Raw genomic sequence first — 27673 nt, forward strand, 5'->3', positions numbered from 1 at the left:
AAGCCACAAAAGCCTAGAGGAAGATGCGAGGGGAGGTAGCATTAAGAGCCTCAACTTAACACCCTTCCCTGGCCCTGCCGCTGCCCTGGCCCTTCCCATCTTCAGGCCTTACCAAGGCCCTACCCTGGTCCTGACCCTGCCCTGGCCTGGTCCTGACCCTGTCCCCCTACCCCAGAGAAGTGGAAGGGCAGAGCCTGGGAAGGGCTGGGGCAAATAAGGGACAGGACACATCCAAATCCAAGAAAACGCCAGGGCCATGACAGAGCCAGGGCGAGTCCTTGGCAGGGCCACTTTCCAGGCCAGGGCCAGGAAAGGGTCAAGGCAGGGTCACTGTATGGCCACGGTCCAGGTCAAAGCCAGAGCAGTGGCAGGGTCAGGCCTGCATAAGGGCAGGACCAGGGCCAGGGCTGTGCCAGGACAGAACAAGCGCAGAGCAAGGCAGGACCAGAGCCAGGCATTAGAGAGAGTAGGGCAAATGCCAAGGCAAGGCCAGGGCAGTGCCAGGGCTGAGGCAAGGTCAGGGAAGGTCCAGGGCTGACTCAGTGCTAGAACCAAGACAAGAGCAAAGGCCGGGGCAGATCTAGGGCACAAGCAAGGCAGGCTAGGGCAGGGCAATAGCAAGACCAGACAACGGCAGGGCCAGCCCAGGATAGAACAGGGTACAGGCAGGTCAGGGCCAGGGCCACAGCTGGGGCAGGACAAGGACCAGGATCAGAGTCCAGGCCAGGGCAAGGGTATGGCCAGGGCAGAGTTAGGGCCAGAGGCAGGGTATAGGCAGGGCCAAGGCAGGTCCATTGCAGGGCCGGGGTTCAGACCAGGGCCGGGGCAGTTCCGGGGCAGGGCCAGGGCCAGGGCCAGGACCAGGAAAGGGCAATGTCAGGAACACGGCCATGGCCAACTTAGCTAGAGCCAGGACAGAGACAGGGTCTGGGGTGGGGCCAGAATAGCATGCCAGGATAGGGCCAGGGCAAATTAGGGCCAGGACAGGGTCAGGAGGAGGGCTGGGCCAGGGTATGGCCTTAAGTAGCCAAGAGCCAGGTCCAGGGTCCATGCCAGTGCCAGCGCCGGCCCAGGGCAGGGGCAGGGCCATGGCCAGGTCTGGGACAAGGCTGGGGCAGGGTCAAGTTCTCGCTCAGGGTAAGCACAAGACCAGGGCAGAGCCAGGGAAGGGGCAGGGCCATGGTAGGGCCAGGAGAGGGATGGGCGAAGGCAGAGCAAGATTAAATCAGGGACAGGATCCCTTCAAATCCACTTCAGGGCCAGGGTCTTGCCCTGAAGTGGCACTGATGCATAATTAGATATATGGGGGAAAATTAGAAACTGAAATGCAAATGTAAATTGTGAGTATACTCAGTGATGTAGCTGAAACCTTAAATTATGTGGTAAAAGACTATATTTTTAATAAATTTAATGGGAAAATAAAATATTGGAAAATTTAAAAATAAGTATATATTCACAGTGTATACCTGGAGAAAAACCATTGAGAGATCTAAATGCAAATGATAAAACCACAAAATCCGTAGGAAAATCTCTCGGAGATCAAAAGGACTACATAGCAAAAAAAAAAAAAAAAAAAAAGAAAAAAAGATATAACAATAATCAAAAGACCGTGGGAAAATTATTTACCTATATCATAGAAATGGACAAATATTCTTATTGTATGTACAGGGCTACATAAATAAAAGAAATCGCTGGTTCTGAAAGGATCCCTCCGCGTCCAAAAGACCACAAGGTCGCGGTCAGGGGAGTTCTTCCAAGGATTCCCGGTCGCGCAGTCCCCTGTGGACGGCTTTGACCAACATTCTGGGGCGTGTACCTGGACGACTCGCCGAGGACTCTGGGGAGTGTAGTCCACTGCCGGGATGCGAAGCGGAGGGTCGCAGAGCCACGGGTCGCGCCGAGGATTCTGGGTAGCGTAATCCCGGCCGCGCAGAGGCTTCTGCGTAGCGTAGCCCGGGCGGCGCCGAGCGGTCCAGATGCCTGGGCGTCACCGAGCTGGGAGGTGGGTAGTCCACCGTCGGTGACTTCACCTCCTCCGTTCGCCGTCAGCCGCCTTGGTGAGTCGCGCTCCTGCGGGTCCCTCTCTCCAGCCCGCCCTTCCTGCGCAGGAAGAAGGGCCGGGAAGGCCTGGGACGCCAGGGCGCTGCTGGGGCCGTAGCGCGCCCTCCCTCAGGCCCGGCGTCTCCATGTTCTGGGGAGGGGCGGAGACCCAGGCCGCGCCTTGGAGTGGGCTGTGGTGCTGCGGCTCGCCGAGCGCCCCGGGTCTGGGCCGCTACTCAGTCTCCGTCCCCGGTTGCGTGTAGTGGTTAGGCGGTTAGGCAGCCAGGATTTCACAGGGGCGCCGAGCAACCCAGGTCTCCGTGTGCCAGGGTCGCCGCTCCTCGAGTGGGGACGGGCCAGCGGCCTAGGTAGCTGCCACGGGGGTCGTTTGGCTGGAGGTGGTGGGGGACTCGGCCACAGACTGGGTCCACCGGTTGGGTGGGGCTTACAGCCCAGAGACTGATGGACTAGGTCCGACTCGGGTTCCCTCCGACTCTTGATGCTCCAGACTTTGTTGTGGGAGGCGGGACCGGGGAGGACTTCGCCCGCGTGTTTTGGGGAAGGGTCGCTGCTTTGGGTTGGGGGCAGCCCGCCTTGGGACTATCTTCCTTGGGTGGGAGGGTAGGCCGGGACCAGATGTCCTGGCACGGGCACTTCTAGACGTGTGTGGGGGGCTCTGCGTGGGGCAGCGTCTGCGGGAGGTGAGGTAGCTGTGGGGACCCAGGTGGCCTCTTCCCTGGAGCCCTGCTAATGATGGCAAAATATATTTAAAGAGGTTTATTCTGAGTCAGTGTGAGTGACTGTGGCCCAGGTTATTCAGTCTCAAGAGGTCCTGAGAAAGTGCCCGAGGTGGTCGGCTTGCAGGTTAATCTTATACAATCCAGGGAGACAGGAATTTCAGGTAAAATCATAAATCAGCCTGAGCACTGTGGGAGGTCAGGAGTTCCAGAGCAGCCTGGGCGGCACAGCGAGACACCCTGTCTCTACGTGAAATTAGAAAAAAAAAAAAATTAGCAGAGCGTAGTGTCCCATGCCTGTGGTCTCAGCTACTTCGGTGGCCCAGTCAGTTGAGTCCGGGAGGTGGAGGCTGTAACGAGCTATGTTGGCTGCACTGCATGCCAGCCTGGGCAACACAGCGAGATCCTGCCTCAGAAAATCATAAATCAATGTGAGAAAGATACACATGGGTTCCTCCCAAAAATCCAGTATCTCCAAACGGGTTTACACCTCATGGGGGCACTTAGGTATTCTTTAGTGGACAATTGGTTGAGAGACTTAAGCTGTTGCCTAAAGACTGGAATCAGAAGTATGCCAGAGTTAAGGGGATTGCATAGATCAAAGTTCTTGTTATGTAGATGAAGCCTCTTAGTTGGCAGCACACAGAATAGATGGTAAATGTATGTTTTCAGTTATTTTTGTTTCTTTGTTTGTTTTTGTTTTTTTGAGAGAGAGTCTTGCTCTGTCGCCCAGGCTAGAGTGCAGTGGCGTGATCTCAGCTCACTGCCACTACCACCTCCCCGGTTTGAGCAGTTCTCCTGCCTCAGCCTCCTGAGTAGCTGGGACTACAGATGCCCACCACCACGCCTGGCTGATTTTTGTATTTTTAGTAGAGATGGGGTTTCACCATGTTGCTCAGGCTGGTCTTGACCTCGTGACCTCAGGTGATCCACCTGCCTCGGCCTCCCAGAGTGCTGGGATTGCAGGTGTGAGCCACCATGCGTCAAACTGGCTGTCTCTTCCAGCCTAGGAAAGGCTTAGAACGAAGGAGATCTGGCTACATTAGTGGAGATTTGCTACAGATGCAAATTTTCCCACTAAAGGCAGCTTTGCGGGGCTATCCATTTCAGTATGTTGCGCCTGTGGCAGCCACTTCAAAACTTGTCAAAGAAGTATATTTTGGGCTAAAATAAATTCCTTCAGCATCTGCTGTCATGTGATGCTGTACCAGAGTCAGGTTGGAAAGTGAGCCACATTATATAAGAGTAATAAAACTCATCTGATTAGATTTTATGGTTTCTAGGACAGGACTCCCCAAGCCCCATATATACGCATTTGGGCAAGGGAAAAAAGGTGAGTTTCATCCTCACCAGGTTGGTAGGGCTTCCTTGGTTAGTGGAGTGGGAGTAACAGCAACCATTGGGCCCAGCAGTTTTTTTAAATGCCTCTGGGGCTGTGGACTGGCCAAATAACTGATTTTAATCATTTCATTATGGAAAAATTGTAAGCAGAACCCCATGGTAGAGAGACCCATCAGTCAAGATATACCTCATGACCTTGCAAGCTAATCTAGCTTGACCCAGATCCCCTCCTAACCTGTGCAGATTCATTGAGAAATGTCAGAGCCCTGCCTACTGGTTAAGACATAACCCTTTACAGTGAGAACTGAAACCCAGGCTCTATCACTTTCTTGGCTGTGTTGCTTTGAGAAAGGTATTTAAATGTTTTGTGCCTGTTTCATCATCTGAAATTGGTGGGTAATAGTCACTTCATAGAACATTTGTGAAGATTGAATGCAGAAAAATTTGTGCCATGCCTGGAACCGTCCCTGGCATATATTAAATTCTCAATGTGTTAAATATTATAATGAATATCAACACTTCCTTATTCTGGAAGCACCGACAGGATAAGCTGTGTTTAGTGTAAGCATCGTTTCAGGACAGGCTCTGTTGTGATGCCCACACTCGGAATCTGTTCCCAGGAACCTGCCTACAATGGTTTTCTTCTCTGGAAGACTTTGGGTCCTTTTTTTTAACAAGAAGAGGCTGTACCCTGGTACTGAGGATTTCCAAGGCCACCTTTGAGGATCACAGAGCTAATTTTAGAACTATTTTAGTCCCCAGCTCCTCTTCCTCCACTCCCATGTTACCCATGAGAGGACTGCCTGCAGGGTAAGGGAGGACAGCCCAACCCCAGGTGGGGACTTCTTATGTATTGCCTTCCTGCAGTGCCTTCTCTGCCCTAAACCATCATGGGTTTCCTTTGCTAATGTCTGACATCTTGTGCCCTACACTGTCCCGTCTGAGGCTCAGAACCTCTCAGCTGGTTCTCCTCGTGGGGAAGCTTCCCCAGATCTGATGCCCTCATTCAGGGCACTTCCATCATTGTCCCTACATTTCTTCTCTCAGTGCTTTATTCAGGCTGCTGCATTCATGGTGCAGACCAGGTCTTGTAAAAAATTATTCTGTCAGCATGTGCTGAGCCATTGTCCTGTCCCAGGGACAGGGCTTTATAGTCATTGCCATATTCATCTCTTCAACCAGTATGGAAGGTAAGAATTGGAATCCCCATTTCCCAGACTAAGAAGTAGTGTGTTAATCAGTTGAAATAATTTTCACGACTGAGCATGGTGGCTCACACCTGTAATCCCAGCACTTTGGGAGGCTAAGGTCGGCAGGTCACCTGAGCTCAGGAGTTCGAGACCTGCCTGGCCAACATGGTGAAACCTCGTCTCTACTAAAAATACAGAAATTAGCCAGGCATGGTGGCTCACGCCGGTAATCCCAACTACTCTGGAGGCTGAAGCAAGAGAATTGCTTGAATCCAGGAGATGGAGGTTGCAGTGAGCAGAGAACATGCCACTGCACTACAGCCTGGGGGACACTGAGACTGTCTCAAAAAATAATAATTTTTACTTTATGTAACATATCTGGGATCAAGTGGACTGGGTTGTGGAGCAAGCTGGGATTTTGGGGGTTTCTGTTAAGAATTAGCTTCACTGAGGTATAATTGAGACAAAATTTCTCACATTTTAAGTTCTAGTTAATGAGTTTTAAGAAATGTATATAGTGAAGTCTTAATCTTCAAATCAACATATGAACATTTTTCATCCCCAAAAATGTAGGAGCTGTTTTTTAATCTTAGGAAAATTTTAATGAAATGTATGTGGAGGAGCTAAATGTTTCAAGTTTGCCTTATGTTCATATCTAATTTATTGGTAACTAATTTAAACCACTTTCTTCTGGCTCTCAGTTTCTATTCCTACTGGATATTAAGTCCCACAGATGTCAACAGATGGCAGGAGTGAGATCAAACAGTTTGCAGTGTTCTCCACTCACACCCTGGAAATGAAGGTTTCCTCTGTTTTTCCTCTCCAAATTATCTTGGAAGGGATATTCAATTTTTTTTTTCAAATTTACAATGAAAAATATTGAAGAAGGAACTAAAGTAGAGAGAATATATAACAAATCTCTCTATTCCCTACTTGCACCTTAACACTTTGCTCTTCTTACTTCATCCAACCCCCTCCCCACCCCACGCTTTCTGTTTTCAGGATAGAGCATCTTGAAGCCAATCCAAGACACCATTTTATCTGTAAATTTACTGCAGCTGCTTCTCTGAGGACTATTTTTGTTGTTATTGTTTTGCTTTTTAACATAACTAGAGTACCAGAATCACACTCAACAAAATTAGCAATTTATTAATTTCACCCATTACCCAGTTTATGCGGAAATTGTCCAGGTCTCAAAAATTTCTCCTCACAATTCAGATTTCACACTCAGGTTCATTAAGATGGGAAGCATGAGAGAAGAAACATCTAGAAACCAGCTCAGTAGTGCCCCCTGTCTGTTTTACTTCTCTCTTTGTGATCTAGGTAAAGGAAGTTTCCCTACCTTGGCAAACTACCCATCTGCTTGCTTAGGTGCTGAGGCTTGTTCATGCTTTCCTTGTCATGGCTTTTTCCTCCGCTTCCTCCTTCTGCCTGCCAGGCTCATCTCCTAATTCTACTTCTCCACTGTCTTTTGCCTCTCTGCCCATGAGGACAAATAATGATCACAGCCACTTACCTAATTGCCTGGCCCTAGTTCTGGTCCCAACTATAATCAGAAATGTGGATTCTGAAATGGCAGTGAGGAGCTATGTGGACTATATCTCCAGTAAAACACCGTAACTTGTAATTTAGAAAACCAAAAACAACCATTTAAACTACACAGAATTTGTCTTAAGACCACTCAGGAATTTAGAGAAACATTTATTCAGAAAAATCAACCGAGCCTTTCTGAGAACAGTGAGAGTCTGTAACATTTGACACACAAACTGCTACCCTCCCCACCCCCATTTTGGTCCGCTCTGAGAGAAACTCCACTATGGGCTGTGAAAATGACAAGATGGAACCCTCTCCCTCTCCAGTTCTCAGTCTATTGTGACAGTTTATCCCTGAGAGAGGCATGATGCCACTATTCTTAACTTCTCTCCCCCCGCCAGTCCTGTGTTCCTGAAGCTGGTTTCATGTAAGCGTAGTTGTGAAGTGTGGGTAGGGACCTCCTTGAATTTATTCTTGGAGTTTGTTGAGTGTGCTGGCCTTGTAGATTCATGTCTGTCTTCAAATTTTGAAGTGTTGGCCATTATTTCTTCAGTAATCTATCAGCATCTTCTCCTAGACACCCATATATATGTCCAGTTAATGGTGCCTTATAACTCTCTTGGCTCTGTTTACTTTATGTCATTGTTTTCTCTTCCTGCTTCTCTGTCTCTGTAATTTCTTCCCTGTATGTTTACTGATTATTTTTTTTTGCCTGCTCATCTGCTGTTAAACCCCTCTACTGAATTTTTCAGTTACTATGTTTTCAGGTCCAGAATTTTCGTTTGCTTCCTTTTTGTAATCTCTGTTGATATTTTTATTTTGTTCATATATATTTGCCTGATTTCCTTTTCTCTATATGTGTTTACATGAGTTTTTGAGAATATTTTAGACAGTCTAAAATCTGTCTAGTATGCCTGAAGCTTATGTTTCTCCAGGGAAGGTTTGCATCACTTTATTTTCTTCCACTATTGGTCCATGTTTTCTGAGTTTTTGTTGTTGTTGTTGTTGTTGTTAGAAATTAGGCATTGTGGGAAAAAACAACCTCCTTTTCCAATTTTTGCAGACTGACTCTTTTCCAGGGAGGATTTTTGCTATTACCTTGGCATTGGTTCTAAGCTTTGGGATCAGTCTGAGGAGAAGGTTTAAGATTTTCTCAGGCCTTTTTTGAGCATGGATCTTACCTTTGCTTGTGGCTTTTTCCATTTGCTCATAGGCAACTGCTTTTAAATACTTATTTGTCCCAAGAGTCTCTCCTCTGGGCCCTTGATGGTCTGTTGCATGTCTCTACCCATAATATCTTGCCCCAGGCATCTGCTTTTCAGTCTGTCTGCATCTTTGCCAAGCATGATCCAGTGCTTTTCCTCCCTAAGGTGTGAGATCCTCAAAACAGAGAGAGCAGTCCCTCAGGCAGCCTCCAACAGCTTAGAACCTTGTAAGAAAGGTCTACTCTGCTTTCTCGGATTTGAGGGAAGGAAGTGGAAACTGGGATGCTGCTTTAGAAGCTCTGTTGTATTCTGCACCTGTAATTTTTTGCCCCAGGGATCTATAGGCAAGTTCACCATGAGATTTTTCCGTTAGGCAGCACTTGGACAGGATAGAACACTGGGAATAAGGAGTATTGGGTTGCAAATATGACTGTCTCCTGTTTTGTTTTTGTTGTTGTTGTTGTTGTTGTTGTTGTTGTTGTTTTCCTGAGACTGTGTCTTGCTCTGTTGCCCAGGCTGGAGTGACAAAGCTCATTGCAGCCTCAACCTCTTGGGCTCAAGCCAGGAGTAGCTAGGACTACAGGCACGTGCCACCACACATGGCTAATATTTATATTTTTTGTAGAGACAAGCCTTTGCCATGTTGCCCAGGCTGGTCTTGAACTCCTGGGATCAAGCGATCCACATGCATCAGCCTCCCAAAGTGCTGGGATTACAGGAAAGCCACTGTGCCCAGCCAACTGCCTCCTGTTTCTAATGTGGCTTTTTCTTGATTGGGCAGTTTCTTGAATACTGGGGACTTTTGAGTATTTTCAAATGAAGTTTGTTCCTATAAGATTATTTTAGGCAATTTTTTGGTAAGCATAGAATTAGCAATATGATTAATGCTTTTTCTGTAAACTAGTATTATGAAAAATCTCAAATGGGTAGCAAAATTGGGAGAATGGTAATATGAATCCCCATGTTGCCTTCATCCAGATTCGATAAATTTTAAAACCATAGATAGTTTTGTTAGATTTATCCCTTCCCCCTGTTTATGTGCCAAAGTATTTTAAACAAATCCAGATGTCTTGTTATTTTACCCATATATATTTGGTCTCTGAGAGGATTTTTAATCAATGTTGAGGTGTAACTTGGGTACCATAAGAAGCACTGCTTTTAACTGTATACTTTAATGAGTTTTGACACAGGTCACTTATCACCTCAATCAAGATACAGAACATTTCAACAGAGTTCTCATGTGCCCTTATATGTAATCACTCTAGAGGAAAATAGTCAAGAATTCTCACCAAAATATGGACAAATAGCATCCAGCAATGCATGAAAAGGATGATATATTCTAGCCAAATGGAGTTTGTGCCTAAAAAACCAACGATAGGGTGAACATAGAGTAAGCTACCTGTGGAGATATTTAACTTTTTTTTTTTTTTTTTTTTTTTTGAGACGGAGTCTTGCTCTGTCCCCAGGCTGGAGTGCGGTGGCGTGATCTCCGCTCACTGCAAGCTCTGCCTCGTGGGTTCACACCATTCTCCTGCCCCAGACTCCCGAGTAGCTGGGTCTACAGGCACCTGCCACCATGCCCTGCTAATTTTTTTTTTTTTTCTTTGAGACTGAGTCTCTGTCGCCCAGGCTGGAGTGCAGTGGCACAATCTCTGCTGACTGCAAGCTCCGCCTCCCAGGTTCACACCATTCTCCTGCCTTAGCCTCCTGAGTAGCTGGGACTACAGGCGCCCTCCACCACTCCCGGCTATTTTTTTTTTTTTTTTTTTGAGACAGAGTCTCGCTCTGTCACCCAGGCTGGAGTGCAGTGGCGCGATCTCCGCTCACTGCAAGCTCCGCCTGCTCCTGGGTTCACGCCGTTCTCCTGCCTCAGCCTCCCTAGAAGCTGGGACTACAGGTGCCTGCCACCACGCCCAGCTAATTTTTTTGTATTTTTAGTAGAGAGGGGGTTTCACCGTGTTAGCCAGGATGGTCAGGATGGTGACCTCATGATCCACCCACCTCCGCCTCCCAAAGTTCTAGGATTATAGGCGTGAGCCACCGACCGCACTGAGCCCGGCGGAGATATTTTACCTTTTATCTGTGGTTCTCAGCTCAGGAAGGAAAGGAAAGGCAGCTTCTTGCATGAATCAGCTTTCAGCTTAATATTTTTCTTTTGGCAGAGTGGTTTGAGTTCCCACGTTTTTATATTCCTTTCACTGCTTTCAGGGAGCAAAAGAGAAAAACCTACACGAGTATCTTAATGCAGAAAAATATTTGATAACATTTCACACCTATTCAGGGTAAAAATTCTCAGCAGATGAGGAATAGAAAGAATTTCCCTTAATAAAACAAAGGTTATGTGTGACAGCCTGGCTGCAATCATCATATTTAATGGTGAAGTGTGTTCACACTAAGATCAGGAACAAGCATTAATGTTGATTCTCATCACTCTTTAGCATTATCTTAGAATATCAAGGTAATTTGTTAAGGTATTAAAAAGGAATAAAAGGCATAAACGTTGAAATAGAACAAGAAAAACTTTTTATTCACAGATGTGAGTGTGTACATGGAAGAATCTGTAGTTAAACAACTAGATACTAGTAACACACAGTTTAGGAACTTGAGAAAATAAGGTCAGTATTTTTAAAGAGCACTTGTATTTCTGTAACCTAGCAGCAAACAGTTAAAAAATGAAATACATATTTATACTACCACCAAAAACAAAATGTTTAAACTTCTAAGACTGAATGTAGGAGAATATCTTTGTGACTTTGGAATAGGTAAAGATAGCACAGATGAGACATGCAAGGATGTAAACTATTTAAGTGTACAGAAACAACAAAAATAAATGTTATAAATCGCCTTTCAACTGCCATCAGAAGAAGAAATTTCACTGCTTTTCTTCTCTAACTGCGTGTAAACCAAAAAGTATCAGAATCAAGTACCAATTTAGATGTTTTTATTATTATTATTATTATACTTTAAGTTCTAGTGTACATGTGCATAATGTGCAGTTTTGTTACATATGTATACTTGTGCCATGTTGGTGTGCTGTACCCATCAACTCGTCATTTACATCAGGTATAACTCCCAATGCAATCCCTCCCCCCTCCCCATAATAGGCCCCTGTGTGTGATGTTCCCCTTCCCGAGTCCAAGTGATCTCATTGTTCAGTTCCCACCTATGAGTGAGAACATGCGGTGTTTGCTTTTCTGTTCTTGCAATAGTTTGCTGAGAATGATGGTTTCCAGCTGCATCCATGTCCCTACAAAGGACATGAACTCATCCTTTTTTATGGCTGCATAGTATTCCATGGTGTATATGTGCCACATTTTCTTCAGTCTGTCACTGATGGACATTTGGGTTGATTCCAAGTCTTTGCTATTGTGAATAGTGCCACAATGAACATACGTGTGCATGTGTCTTTATAGCAGCATGATTTATAATCCTTTGGGTATATACCCAGTAATGAGATGGCTGGGTCATTTGGTACTTCTAGTTCTAGAACCTTGAGGAATCACCATACTGTTTTCCATAATGGTTGAACTAGTTTACAATCCCACCAACAGTGTAAAAGTGTTCCTATTTCTCCACATTCTCTCCAGCACCTGTTGTTTCCTGACTTTTTAATGATTGCCATTCTAACTGGTGTGAGATGGTATTTCATTGTGGTTTTGATTTGCATTTCTCTGATGACCAGTGATGATGAGCATTTTTTCATGTGTCTGTTGGCTGTATGAATGTCTTCTTTTGAGAAATGTCTGTTCATATCCCTTGCCCACTTTTTGATGGGGTTGTTTGGTTTTTTCTTGTAAATTTGTTTGAGTTCTTTGTAGGTTCTGGATATTAGCCCTTTGACAGATGAGTAGATGACAAAAATTTTCTCCCATTCTGTAGGTTGCCTGTTCACTCTGATGGTAGCTTATTTTGCTGTGCAGAAGCTCTTTAGTTTAATATAGATCCCATTTGTCAATTTTGGCTTTTGTTGCCGTTGCTTTTGGTGTTTTAGACATGAAGTCCTTGCCCATGCCTATGTCCTGAATGGTACTACGTAGGTTTTCTTCTAGGGTTTTTATGGTATTAGGTCTAACATTTAAGTCTCTAATCCATTTTGAATTAATTTCGTATAAGGAGTAAGGAAAGGATCCAGTTTCAGCTTTCTACTTATGGCTAGCCAATTTTCCCAGCACTGTTTATTAAATAGGGAATCCTTTCCCCATTTCTTGTTTTTCTCGGGTTTGTCAAAGATCAGATGGCTGTAGATGTGTGGTATTATTTCTGAGGACTCTGTTGTGTTCAATTGGTCTATATCTCTGTTTTGGTACCAGTACCACGCTGTTTTGGTTACTGTAGACTTGTAGTATAGTTTGAAGTCAGGTAGCGTGATGCCTCCAGCTTTGTTCTTTTGACTTAGGATTGTCTTGGCAATGTGGGCTCTTTTTTGGTTCCATATGAACTTTAAAGCAGTTTTTTCCAATTCTGTGAAGAAAGTCATTGGTAGCTTAATGGGGATGGCATTGAATCTATAAATTACCTTGGGCAGTATGGCCATTTTCACGATATTGATTCTTCCTATCCATGAGCATGGTATGTTCTTCCATTTGTTTGTGTTCTCTTTTATTTCACTGAGCAGTGGTTTGTAGTTCTCCTTGAAGAGGTCCTTTACATCCCTTTTAAGTTGGATTCCTAGGTATTTTATTCTCTTCGAAGCAATTGTGAATGGAAGTTCATTCATGATTTGACTCTCTGTTTGTCTGTTACTGGTATATAAGAATGCTTGTGATTTTTGCACATTGATTTTGTATCCTGAGACTTTGCTGAAGTTGCTTATCAGCTTAAGGAGATTTTGGGCTGAGACGATGGGGTTTTCTAAATATACAATCATGTCATCTGCAAACAGGGATAATTTGACTTCTTCTTTTCCTAACTGAATACCCTTGATTTCTTTCTCTTGCCTGATTGCCCTAGCCAGAACTTCCAACACTATGTTGAATAGGAGTGGTGAGAGAGGGCATCCCTGTCTTGTGCCAGTTTTCAAAGGGAATGCTTCCAGTTTTTGCCCATTCAGTATGATATTGGCTGTGGGTTTGTCATAAATAGCTCTTATTATTTTGAGGTACATTCCATCAATACCGAATTTATTGAGAGTTTTTAGCATGAGGGGATGTTGAATTTTGTCAAAGGCCTTTTCTACATCTATTGAGATAATCATGTGGTTTTTTTCTTTGGTTCTGTTTATATGTTGGATTACATGTATTGATTTGCATATGTTGAACCAGCCTTGCATCTTAGGGATGAAGCCCACTTGATTATGGTGGATAAGCTTTTTGATGTGCTAATAGATGTTTATTTTGCCAAGGTTGAGCACATGCCCCAGAGAGAGGTCAGTGGCTTTCCCCAAAGATGAGTTTGAGAGCTTCATTGTTTAAAAGGGAAAAGTAGGCTGGAGGGGAAAGAGGGAGGGTATGGTAATCCACCTGTGGCAAGAGAAAAGGAGCAGGTAGGAGAATAATCAGTTATGTATTCATCTCACACTCAGTAAATCAGCACTTTATGTAAGATAAGGTGTGCATAGAGCAGCTACTATGGAGATACTTAACCTTTTATCTGTAGCTATCTCCTTTGGAACAAAAGAAAAGGAAGCTTCTTACATGCTTTCCTTTTGGCATAGTGGACTGGGGTCCCTAGTTTTATTTTCCTTTCATAACACCGTAGTATTTTTTCACTTCTTCTGTCTCAAAGTTGCTGGCCAGTGGATGTATGCTGTGTTCATCATAATCACCACGATAGCATCTTTGTTCCTTCACATTTCCTTCTTTTCACCCTTGTATGTCTGTTTTTACTTTGAATTTTTTTTTTATCAAAACATTCACTTAAAAGTATAGTGAGTACTCTAATGAAATCATTGTACCCACCACTTTAATTTACAATTAATTCTTTTCCTGTATTTCTACTGGAATTATTTTCCAAAAATTCAGAGAAAATAGTACAATGAACCCAGTACACATTATTCAGTTCTAAAAATTATCAAGTGTGGCCAATAATGCTCAATTGACTTTTGAGGGTGAGAAGGGGTGTTTAAGCACATCCAGACATCATTTTCACTCATGAATGTTCTGAAAGTTTGTATACAAGGAAGGGCTCATGCTTTTAAAACCCAAAATATTTTTATAACAACAAAATCAATGTTTGATAATCTAATATCCAATTAGTGTTCAGATTTCACTGGCTGCTAAAACTCCTCACGTATTCTTTGTTGCAATCAGGATCCAAATTGCATTGGATCACTCACTGCCTTAGATTGACCACATGTCTGAGGACTTTTATTCTTGAAGGCTCACACTCCCCATGCTATTAATTTGTTACAGGCTTTGGTGTTGTACAGTACTTAATAACTGCCAATGCCATCTGCCTGTGGCCTTCTTAAGTTTGTCTGCCCCTGTGATTATCCTGACTTTAAACCCAGGTAGACGGAGGCTAGAAGAGGCAGACAGCTTTTGTGTGTTCTGTCCAATGCAAAGAGCACCTGCAACTCTGAGCCCTAACCTTAAACTCAAGACCTCATCTGCAGGTGTTGCACATCCTTTTAGCCCCTCAGTGATGTAAGCAACAAACCTCACCCAGCTCCTGGGACACAGGGTCTTCACTCCCAGATGAGCTTGTCCTGGATTTGCAGGGAGCCTGGCTCCCTAGACCTTTTGGCCAGACCCCCACAGGGGGATTGTGCAGATGTGCTCTCCCCAGATCCCCAGTTGGTATTGGAATCAGGCCTGTGTCACATGTGGGGAGGGCAGCTGCACCCAGCCACCCTTTGACTTCTCTCCTCCCACAGATCAGCCATCTGCAAGCTTCCCTTCTCCATGGAGAGCAGGAAGACAGTCATGGGACCCCAGGGAGCCAGGAGACAGGTGAGACTTCCCAGAACTGTCCTTCTTGCTGTCACAGGATAGGCTCGTTTCCTTCACTGGCCCTAGCAGTCACATTGTTAGCACAGGACCAAGGCCAGCACCGCTCCTGGGGAGTGATCTGTCTTTCCTGGCGTCCTCCAGCAAGTGACTGGCCTGTGGGTGTCACTTATCAAGTAGTGATCTGTGTACAACACCCAGGGAGCATTTACAGCCAAAGACAGGAATCTCCACACTCAGGTGTCCAGTGATGATGTTGGGTTGGTGTCAATGAAGGGTAGGGCAGAGAGGGAGGTCACAAAGGCCTCCAGTGGGAGGGGCTCCCTGGGCAGTTGCGAGAGATGTGGCAAGTACAGGAGATGGGGAAGAGGCAGAAGTGTGCTCAATCTCAGGCCGCCACTGGGCAGACTGCTCAACTGCAGGGACGAAGGGTTTTAGCAGTCAACGTTCTCACAGACGGCTGGTGGATGAATCCAGGTCCTAGGAGAAGCAGATCCCAAGATGCAATGAGATGGGCTGGGCTCATGTTAGAGGAAAGGCCTGCAAGAGAGAAAAGGGGATGACTGGAGCCTCATCAGACTCCAGTGAGGAGAGGGGGATAAAATTGCGTGGAAGTATCGGAGACCAAGTACAGCCTTGGGAGGCTCAGCCAGGCCAGCAGGTCTTCAAGCCATAGTGGGCCATCAGAGGAGCGCCTGGATCGGAAGGGGCTTGCCTTGATGTCCTTAAAATGCATGGCCACTGCCTGGAACAGCTGCGAGAAGCATGGCCTAGATGTGGGTGCAGGAGTGGACTGTGGTCCTTTAGGCTCCCAACTCAGAAGTCTGCCAGGTGCTGGCTTGGGGTGGCCACAGCTGATTTTCTGTGTGTTCTAGTGGAGGTGCAGAGTCACACAGGGCACCTGAATATCTCTGGTTTGGCAGACAGCATGTTGGATGGTTAGATGGGCTTTCAGCATTACCAAACTGGGAGATTGCACCTACAGCCCTGGATCGGCCACGTCTCTGAGGAGCAGTCACTGCCCTGTGCCGAGCCTGCATTGTCAGTTGGCCACAGATGCCCAAGCTCACCAGGGTCCTCACGGTTTGACAGTGTAGGATTGCCACCTCCCATAGCTCTGCCACTTCCTGCAGACTCCTCACAGCGTGGCCTAAACTGCTGAGATAGCTCCCACCTACCTCCCTCATTGTCCCCTGTCATCTGATTATTCCTAAAGACTGCTGGCTACCTCTGACCCTCCTGAGGACAGAGGCCTGGATGCCAGCCTGAGGAGCCCAACTTGGTCTTTAAGCTGTCTGGGGTTTTCTTGGTTTTTCTTTTGGGTTTTTTGGGGGGATGGTGGTCAGGGTCTCACTGTTGCCCAGGCTAAGTGCAGTGGCACAATAATAGCTCACTGCAGCCTTGACCTCCCAGGCTCAAACAGTGCTCACACCTCAGCCTCCCAACTAGCTGGGACTACAGGCACTTGCCACCATGCTCAACTAATTTTTTATTTTTGTGTATGTGGAGTTGGGGTCTCGCTATTTTGCCCAGGTTGGTCTCAAACTCCTGGATGCAAGCAATCCTGCATCAGCCTCCCAAAGTGCTAGGAGTATAGGCATGAGCCAGCATGCCCAGCCTGCCTGGATTTTGAGGATCTTTACAGTAGGTGTGACATGATAGATCAGTGCTGGGGGAAATAGGGATTGACAGTTAAGGGTCAAAGGAGAGGCTTTCTGACTCATGAGTCTAGTAGTCTGATGAGCTTCACGAATTGATTATTTAGGAGACAGAGTCTTGCTCTGTCGCCTAGGCTGGAGTGGTGTGGCACAATCTCAGCTCACTGTAACCTCCTCCCAGGTTCAAGCGATTCTCCTGCCTCAGCCTCCCAAGCACCTGAGATTACAGCCATGCACCACCACACCTGGCTAATTTTTATATTTTTAGTAGAGACAGGGTTTCAGCGTGTTGGCCAGGCTGGTCTCAAACTCCTGGCCTCAAGTCATCCGCCCGCCTCAGCCTCTCAGAGTGCTGGGATTACAGGCACAAGCCACCGTGCCTGGCCACAAATGGAATTTAAATTCATCAGGCACCTACAGAGATGCCAAACTGGTCACGTGCGTAGTTGCAGAACAGATGTACTGTGAGAAGGGCTCTTTCAAAAGTGCTCCATCCACTAATTCAGATGTGCTCAGACTGCCCTATACAGCACTGGATTTTTGGTAGAAATCAGATCTAACCTGGATCTGAATTCTGGGATCCTGCAGTGGAGATTTACATTTTCCAGCGCAGGTCCCAAATGATCGGTTGTCATTTTATCAGAAGATCCATGAGAGCTGTGTCTTGCTCATTTAGAAATTCATGGAGTATCTAACTCAGAACATGGCTCAGGGTACCGTAAAACTTTAGTAATGTGTTATTTACTGTTCATATGTTTGTAGGAAACACTGTTACTTAATTTTTTGAGTTTCCCTCTTCTCCCTGCCTAGGTTTAAAGCTCCATGCAGTTGAAACTCTCTGTGCTTCTAGGAAGCCCCATTAAGACTACCTAGCACCATAAATACTGGGGCCAGGCAGAGACGGAGGTCTTGGAACTCCAGGCACAGGTGGCAGAACCTGGAATCCTCCAACTGCCTGAGTGCAACACTGTCCCTGGTGAGCATGCCTGGGTTTTGTGTTACAGGCTTTCTTGGCATTTGGGGATGTCACTGTGGATTTCACCCAGAAGGATTCGAGGCTGCTGAATCCTGCTCAGAGAGCCCTGTACAGGGAGGTGACACTGGAGAACTACAGCCACCTGGTCTCACTAGGTAAGCGTGGCTTCCCTCGAGCCTAACATTTGACCTGTGGCGCCTCTGATGTTGCCATAGGGTTAGGTTCAGAGACAAGAATGTTGTTTTCTCTATTCCCCTGAGGAAGGTCTACCTTTGGTAAAGTTTCATACTGACTGCCACTGGGCACCTGCAGGCCTCTTTCCCCACCCTGCGGCTCCCCCTGGGGGTTTGTACTCTGAGCATGGTAGACAGGGTCCTCCTGAGCCTTCCCCCTCTGAGTCTCCCTCCCTTCCTGCCCTGGGTGGCTCCAGCAAATGGCCCCTGGAGCCTACAACCAGGAGTCACCTTATGGTTTTTTTCCCTGTGAGCAGGAATTCTCCATCCTAAACCAGAACTCATCAGGTGGCTAGGGCAAGGGGAAGCGCCCTGGGGAGAAGAGAGAAGATGCCGGCCAGGCCCCCGTGCAGGTGAGGGGATAGACAGGGCAGACAGAGCACAAGGCACTCAGCCTTTCAGGAGGGAGGAGGCTTCTCTGAGGCCAGGGGACCTGGAAGCTGTTCTGGCCTCCTTGGCTGCTCTTCAGACCACCTGGCCCTGCCTGCCTTTCAGTCCTTGCTGAGTGAGGGGTTCTCTTGGGGCCCCTGGACTCCTTCTCCCAGGAAGCCTCCTTTCCCCCTACTTGCTAGGCTTCTTTCTCCCACTCAGTCTCCTCATTTGTGACTTTCCTCGTGACTGCCCGACTGCAAGCCTAAGTCTGTCGCCCCTTCCTGATACTGTCAGGGTATTCCTATGTTAGCTTCTTTTTGTTTTGTTTTGTTTTTTATTTATTTTTCCGTATAAGTAAATATAAATTTTTTGACATAATTTGGATCTCATTCTTCTATATACTGATTTTCTTTTTTTTTTAAATTTAAGTTCTGGGGTACATGTGCACAACATGCAGGTTTCTTACATAGGTATACATGTGCCATATTGGTTTGCTACACCCATCAACTCATCATTTACATTAGATATTTCTCCTAATGCTATCCCTCCCCCTGCCCCCCAACCCCCAACATTCCCCAGTGTATAATGTTCCCATCCCTGTGTCCATGTGTTCTCATGGTTCAACTCCTACTTATGAGTGGGAACATACAGTGTTTGATTTTTCACTTCTTATGTGACTCTGCTGAGAAAGATGGTTTCCAGTTTCATCCATGTTCCTGCAAAGGACATGAACTCATCCTTTTTTATAGCCACATAGTATTCCATGGTATATATGTGCCACATTTTCTTTATCTGGTCTATCATTGATAGGCATTTGGGTTAGTTCCAAGACTTTGCTATTGTGAACAGTGCTGCAATAAACATACATGTGCCTGTGTCTTTATACTAGAATGATTTATAATCCTTTGGGTATATACCCAGTAACGGGATTGCTGGGTCAAATGATATTTCTAGTTCTAGATCCTTGAGGAATCGCCACACTGTCTTCCACAATGGTTGAACTAATTTACACTCCCGCTGACAGTGTAAAAGCGTTCCTATTTCTCCACATCCTCTCCATCACCTGTTGTTTCCTGACTTTTTAATGATTGCCATTCTAACTGGCATGAGATGGTATCTCATTATGGTTTTGATTTGCATTTCTCTAATGACCAGTGATGATGAGCATATTTTCTAAGTTTGTTGGCTGCATAAATGTCTTCTTTTGAGAAGTGTCTGTTCATATCCATTGCCCATTTTTTGATGGTTTTTTTTTTTTTTTTTGTAAATTTGTTTAAGTTCTATTTTAGCTTCTTAAAACCTCTGTCCATTATTCTTCTTCAATTCCCATAGCTTTTTTCCTTGTCTTTTAATGTTTTAAGCAGTACTACTGTTGCCAGAGGTCACTTCACCTTCCTCCTTCCCCCATTTCCCCCAGAAGTACTGCCTGAGTGGGGCTGTGGTCTAGAATTGTGCACCCTCTTAAGTCCCCTTAGTCACTGCAGTGGTTCATCAGGACTCATGATGATGATGATGATGATGAGGACTCATGATGATGATGATGATCAGGACTCGATGATGATGATGATCAGGACTCATGATGATGATGATGATGATGATGATCAGGACTCATGATGATGATGATGATGATCAGGACTCATGATGATGATGATGATGAGGATGATCAGGACTCATGATGATTATGATGATGATGATCAAGACTCGATGATGATGATGATCAGGACTCATGATGATGAGGACTCATGATGATGATGATGATCAGGACTCATGATGATGATGATGATCAGGACTCATGATGATGATGATGATGATCAGGACTCATGATGATGATCAGGACTCATGATGATGATGATGAGGACTCAAGATGATGAGGATGATGATCAGGACACATGATGATGATCAGGAATCATGATGATGATGATGATGATCAGGACTCATGATGATGATGATGATCAGGACTCATGATGATGATGATGATCAGGACTGATGATGATGATGATCAGGACTCAATGATGATGATGATGATTAGGATTCATGATGATGATGGTGATTATCAGGACTCATGAGTCCTGATCATGAGGATGATGATGATTATCAGTACTGATGATGATGATGATGATCAGGACTCATGATGATGATGATGATGATGATCAGGAATCATGATGATGATGATGATGATGATCAGGACTCATGATGATGATGATGATCAGGACTCGATGATGATCAGGACTCATGATGATGATGATGAGCAGGACTCGATGATGATGATGATCATGACTCATGATGATGATGATGATGATGAGGACTCGATGATGATGATGATCAGGACTCATGATGATGATGATCAACACATGATGATGATGATGATGATGATCAGGACTCATGATGATGATGATAAGCAGGACTCGATGATGATTTTGATCAGGACTCATGATGATCATGATGATGATGATCAGGACTCATGATGATGATGATCAGACTCATGATGATGATGATGATGCTCAGGACTCATGATGATGATGATGAGGACTCATGATGATGATGATGATGAGGATGATCAGGACTCATGATGATTATGATGATGATGATCAGGACTCGATGATGATGATGATCAGGACTCATGATGATGAGGACTCATGATGATGATGATGATCAGGACTCATGATGATGATGATGATCAGGACTCATGATGATGATGATGATGATCAGGACTCATGATGATGATCAGCACTCATGATGATGATGATGAGGACTCAAGATGATGAGGATGATGATCAGGACACATGATGATGATCAGGAATCATGATGATGATGATGATGATCAGGACTCATGATGATGATGATGATGATCAGCACTCATGATGATGATGATGATCAGGACTGATGATGATGATGATCAGGACTCAATGATGATGATGATGATTAGGACTCATGATGATGATGATGATTATCAGGACTCATGAGTCCTGATCATGAGGATGATGATGATTATCAGTACTGATGATGATGATGATGATCAGGACTCTTGATGATGATGATGATGATGATGATCAGGAATCATGATGATGATGATGATGATCAGGACTCATGATGATGATGATGATCAGGACTCGATGATGATCAGGACTCATGATGATGATGATGATGATCAGGACTCATGATGATGTTGATGATGATCAGGACTCATGATGATGATGATCAGGACTCATGATGATGATGATGATCAGGACTCATGATGATGATGATGATGATCAGGACTTATGATGATGATGATCAGGACTCATGATGATGATGATGATGATCAGGACTCATGATGATGATGGTGATGATCAGGACTCGATGATGATGATGATCAGGACTCATGATGATGATCAGGACCCACGATGATGATGATGATGATGAGGAGGAGGAGGACTCATGATGATGATGATTATCAGGACTCATGAGGATGATGATGATCAGGACTCGATGATGATGATGATGATCAGGACTCATGATGATGATGATGATCAGGACTCATGATGATGATGATGATGATGATCAGGACTCATGATGTTGATGATGATGATCAGGACTCATGATGATGATGATCAGGTCTCATGATGATGATGATGATTAGGACTCATGATGATGATGATGATTATCAGGACTCATGAGTCCTGATCATGAGGATGATGATTATCAGTACGGATGATGATTATCAGTACTGATGATGATGATGATGATGATGATGATCAGGACTCATGATGATGATGATGATGATGATGATCAAGACTCATGATGATGAGGATGATGATCAGGACTCAATGATGATGATGATCAGGACTCATGATGATGATGATAAGCAGGACTCGATGATGATGATCATGACTCATGATGATGATGATGATGACTCGATGATGATGATGATCAGGACTCATGATGATGATGATGATCAGCACTCGATGATGATCAGGACTCATGATGATGATGATGATCAGGACTGATGATGATGAGGACTCATGATAATGATGATGATGATCAGGACTCATGATGATGATTAACATTGATGATGATGATGATCAGGACTCATGATGATGATGATCAGGACTCATGATGATGATGATGATCAGGACTCGAAGATGATGATCAGGACTCATGATGAAGATGATGATGACCAGTACTCCATGATGATCAGGACTCATGATGATGATGATGATGATGATGATAATGATCAGGACTCATGATGATGAGGACTCATGATGATGATGATCAGGACTCGATGATGATCAGGACTCATGATGATGATGATCAAGACTCATGATGATGATGATGAGGACTCGATGATGATGATCAGGACTCATGATGATGATGATGATCAGCACTCGATGATGATGATCAGGACTCATGATGATGATGATGATCAGGACTGATGATGATGAGGACTCATGATGATGATGATGATGATGATCAGGACTCATGATGATGATTAACATTGATGATGATGATCAGGACTCATGATGATGATGATCAGGACTCATGATGATGATGATGATCAGGACTCGAAGATGATGATCAGGACTCATGATGATGAAGATGATGATGATGACCAGTACTCCATGATGATCAGGACTCATGATGATGATGATGATGATAATGATCAGGACTCATGATGATGATGATGAGGACTCATGATGATGATGATCAGGACTCGATGATGATCAGGACTCATGATGATGATGATCAAGACTCATGATGATGATGATGAGGACTCGATGATGATGATCAGGACTCATGATGATGATGATGATCAGCACTCGATGATGATGATCAGGACTCATGATGATGATGATGATGATCATCAGGACTCATGATGATCAGGACTCAGGATGATGATGATCAAGACTCATGATGATGATGATGATGATCATCAGGACTCATGATGATCAGGACTCATGATGATGATGATGATCACGACTCGATGATGATCAGGACTCATGATGATGATGATTATCAGGACTCATAGTGATGATGCAGATGATGATCAGGACTCATGATGATGATGAAGATGATGATCAGGACTCATGATGATGATGATGATGATCAGGACTCATGATGATGATGATCAGGACTCGATGATGATGATCAGGACTCATGATGATGAGGATGATGATGATCAGGACTGATGATGATGATGATCAGGACTCGATGATGATGATCAGGACTCATGATGATGATGATCAGGACTCGATGATGATCAGGACTCATGATGATGATGATCAGGACTCATGATGATGATGATGATGATGATGATGATCAGGACTCATGATGATGATGATGATCAGGACTCGATGATGGTGATGATGGTCAGGACTCGATGATGATGATGATGCTCAGGACTCATGATGATGATGATGATGATCAGGACTCATGATGATGATGATCAGGACTCATGATGATGATGATGATCAGGACTCATGATGATGATGATCAGGACTCATGATGATGATGAGGACTCAAGATGATGAGGATGATGATCAGGACACATGATGATGATGATCAGGACTCATGATGATGATGATGATGATCAGGACTCATGATGATGATGATGATGATGATGATAATCAGGACTAATGATGATGATGATGATCAGGACTTATGATGATGATGAGGACTCAAGATGATGAGGATGATGATCAGGACACATGATGATGATGATCAGGAATCATGATGATGATGATGATCAGGACTCATGATGATGATGATGATGATCAGGACTCATGATGATGATGATGATCAGGACTCATGAAGATGATGATGCTCAGGACTCGTGATGATGATGATGATCAGGACTGATGATGATGCTCAGGACTTATGATGATGATGATGATCAGGACTCATGATGATCATGATGATCAGGACTCATGATGATGATCAGGACCCACGATGATGATGATGATGATGAGGAGGAGGAGGACTCATGATGATGATGATGATGATCAGGACTCATGATGATGATCAGGACTCGATGATGATGATGATGATCAGGACTCATGATGATGATGATGATGATCAGGACTCATGATGATGATGATGATCAGGACTCGATGATGATGATGATCAGGACTCATGATGTTGATGATGATGATCAGGACTGATGATGATGATCAGGACTCATGATGATGATGATGATTAGGACTCATGATGATGATGATGATTATCAGGACTCATGAGTCCTGATCATGAGGATGATGATGATTATCAGTACTGATGATGATGATGATGATGATGATGATGATCAGGACTCATGATGATGATGATGATGATCAGGACACATGATGATGAAGATGATGATCAGGACTCAATGATGATGATGATCAGGACTCATGATGATGATGATAAGCAGGACTCAATGATGATGATCATGACTCATGATGATGATGAGGAGGACTCGATGATGATGATGATCAGGACTCATGATGATGATGATGATCAGGAATCATGATAATGATGATGATCAGCACTCGATGATGATGATCAGGACTCATAATGATGATGATGATCAGGACTGATGATGATGAGGACTCATGATGATGATGATGATGATCAGGACTCATGATGATGATGATCAGGACTCATGATGATGATGATCAGGACTCATGATGATGATGATGATCAGGACTCAAAGATGATGATCAGGACTCATGATGATGATGATGATGATGACCAGTACTCCATGATGATCAGGACTCATGATGATGATGATGATGATAATGATCAGGACTCATGATGATGATGATGAGACTCATGATGATGATGATCAGGACTCGATGATGATCAGGACTCATGATGATGATGATGATGATCAAGACTCATGATGATGATGATGATCATCAGGACTCATGATGATGATGATGATCAGGACTCATGATGATGATGATCAGGACTCGATCAGGACTCATGATGATGATCATCAGGACTCATGATGATGATGATCATCAGGACTCATGATGATGATGATGATGATGATGATCAGGACTCATGATGATGATGATGATCAGGACTCGATGATGATGATGATGGTCAGGACTCGATGATGATGATGATGATGCTCAGGACTCGTTATGATGATGATGATGATCAGGACTCATGATGATGATGATCAGGACTCATGATGATGATGATGAGGACTCAAGATGATGAGGATGATGATCAGGACACATGATGATGATCAGGAATCATGATGATGATGATCAGGACTCATGATGATGATGATCAGGACTCGATGATGATGATGATGGTGATCAGGACTCATGATGATGACGATAATCAGGACTCATGATGATGATGATGATCAGGACTTGATGATGATGATCAGGACTCATGATGATGATGATGATGATCAGGACTCATAATGATGATGATGATCAGGACTCATAATGATGATGATCAGGACTCATGATGATGATGATGATGAGATCTCATGATGATGATGATCAGCACTCGATGATGATGGTGATGATCAGGACACATGATGATGATGATCAGGACTTGATGATGATGATCAGGACTCATGATGATGCTGATGATCACCACTCGTTGATGATGATCAGGACTCATGATGATGATGATGATGATGATGATCAGGCTCATGATGATGATGATCAGGACTCATGATGATGATGATGATGATCAGGACTCATGATGATGATGATGCTCAGGACTCTTGATGACAATGATGATCAGGACTCGATGATGATGATGATCAGGACTCCTGATGATGATGATGATGAACACTCATGATGATGATGATCAGGACTCATGATGATGATGATCACGACTCGATGATGATGATCAGGACTCATGATGATGATGATGATGAGGACTCATGATGATGATGATCAGGACTCATGATGATGATGATGATACTCAGGACTCATGATGATGATGATGATGATCAGGACTCATGATGATGATGATGCTCAGGACTCTTGATGATGATGATGATGATCAGGACTCATAATGATGATGATGATGATCAGGACTCGATGATGATGATGATCAGGACTCATGATGATGATGATGATCAACACTCGATGATGATGATGATCAGGACTCATGATGATGATCAGGACTCGATGATGATCAGGACTCATGATGATGATGATGATCAACACTCATGATGATGATGATGATCAAGCCTCATGGTGATGATGATGATGATGATCAGGACTCGATGATGATCACGACTCAATGATGATCAGGACTCATGATGATGATGATGATTAGGACTCATGATGATGATGATGATAATCAGGACTCATGATGATGATGATGCTCAGGACTCATGATGATGATGATGATCAGGACTGAAGATGATGATGATGCTCAGGACTCTTGATGATGATGATGATGATCAGGACTCATGATGATGATCAGGACCCATGATGATGATGATGATGATGAGGAGGAGGACTCATGATGATGATGATGATTATCAGGACTCATGATGATGATGATGATGATCAGGACTCATGATGATGATGATGATCAGGACTCGATGATGATGATCAGGACTCATGATGATGATGATGATGATGATCAGGACTCATGATGATTATGATGATGATGATCAGGACTCGATGATGATGATGATCAGGACTCAATGATGATGATGAGGACTCGATGATGATGAGGACTCATGATGATGATGATGATCAGGACTCATGATGATGATGATGATGATGATCAGGACTCATGATGATGATGATCAGGACTCATGATGATGTTGATGATGATCAGGACTCATGATGATGATGATGATCAGGACTCATGATGATGATGATGATGACCAGGACTCATGATGATGATGATGATGAGGAGGACTCTTGATGATGATGATGATCAGGACTCATGATGATGATGATGATGATCAGGACTCGATGATGATGATGATGATCAGGACTCATGATGATGATGATCAACACTCATGATGATGGTGATGATGATCAGGACTCATGATGATGATGATCAGGACTTGATGATGATCAGGATTCATGATGATGATGATGATAATCATGACTCATGATGATGATGATCAGGACTCGATGATGATGATGATCAGGACTCATGATGATGATGATGATCACGACTCGATGATGATGATCAGGACTCATGATGATGATGATGATAATCATGACTCATGATGATGATGATCAGGACTCGATGATGATGATGATCAGGACTCATGATGATGATGATGCTCAGGACTCATGATGATGATGATGATCAGGACTCATGGTGATGATGATGCTCAGGACTCTTGATGATGATGATGATCAGGACTCATGATGATGATGATGATGATCAGGACTCGATGATGATGATGATCAGGACTCATGATGATGATGATGATCAACACTCATGATGATGATGATGATGATCAGGACTCATGATGATGATGATCAGGACTCGATGATGATGATCAGGACTCATGATGATGATGATGATGATGATCAAGCC

General features: G+C 44.3%; 1 pseudogene; it reads left to right on the plus strand.

The window, feature by feature from the left end:
* Positions 1-1963: 1963 nt before the first annotated feature.
* LOC139358590 (zinc finger protein 337-like) overlaps positions 1964-27673 on the plus strand; it is a 33668-nt pseudogene continuing 7958 nt past the window's right edge.

Source organism: Macaca nemestrina, chromosome 15 (genome assembly GCF_043159975.1).
Source record: "Macaca nemestrina isolate mMacNem1 chromosome 15, mMacNem.hap1, whole genome shotgun sequence".
NCBI classification, from domain to species: Eukaryota; Metazoa; Chordata; class Mammalia; order Primates; family Cercopithecidae; genus Macaca; species Macaca nemestrina.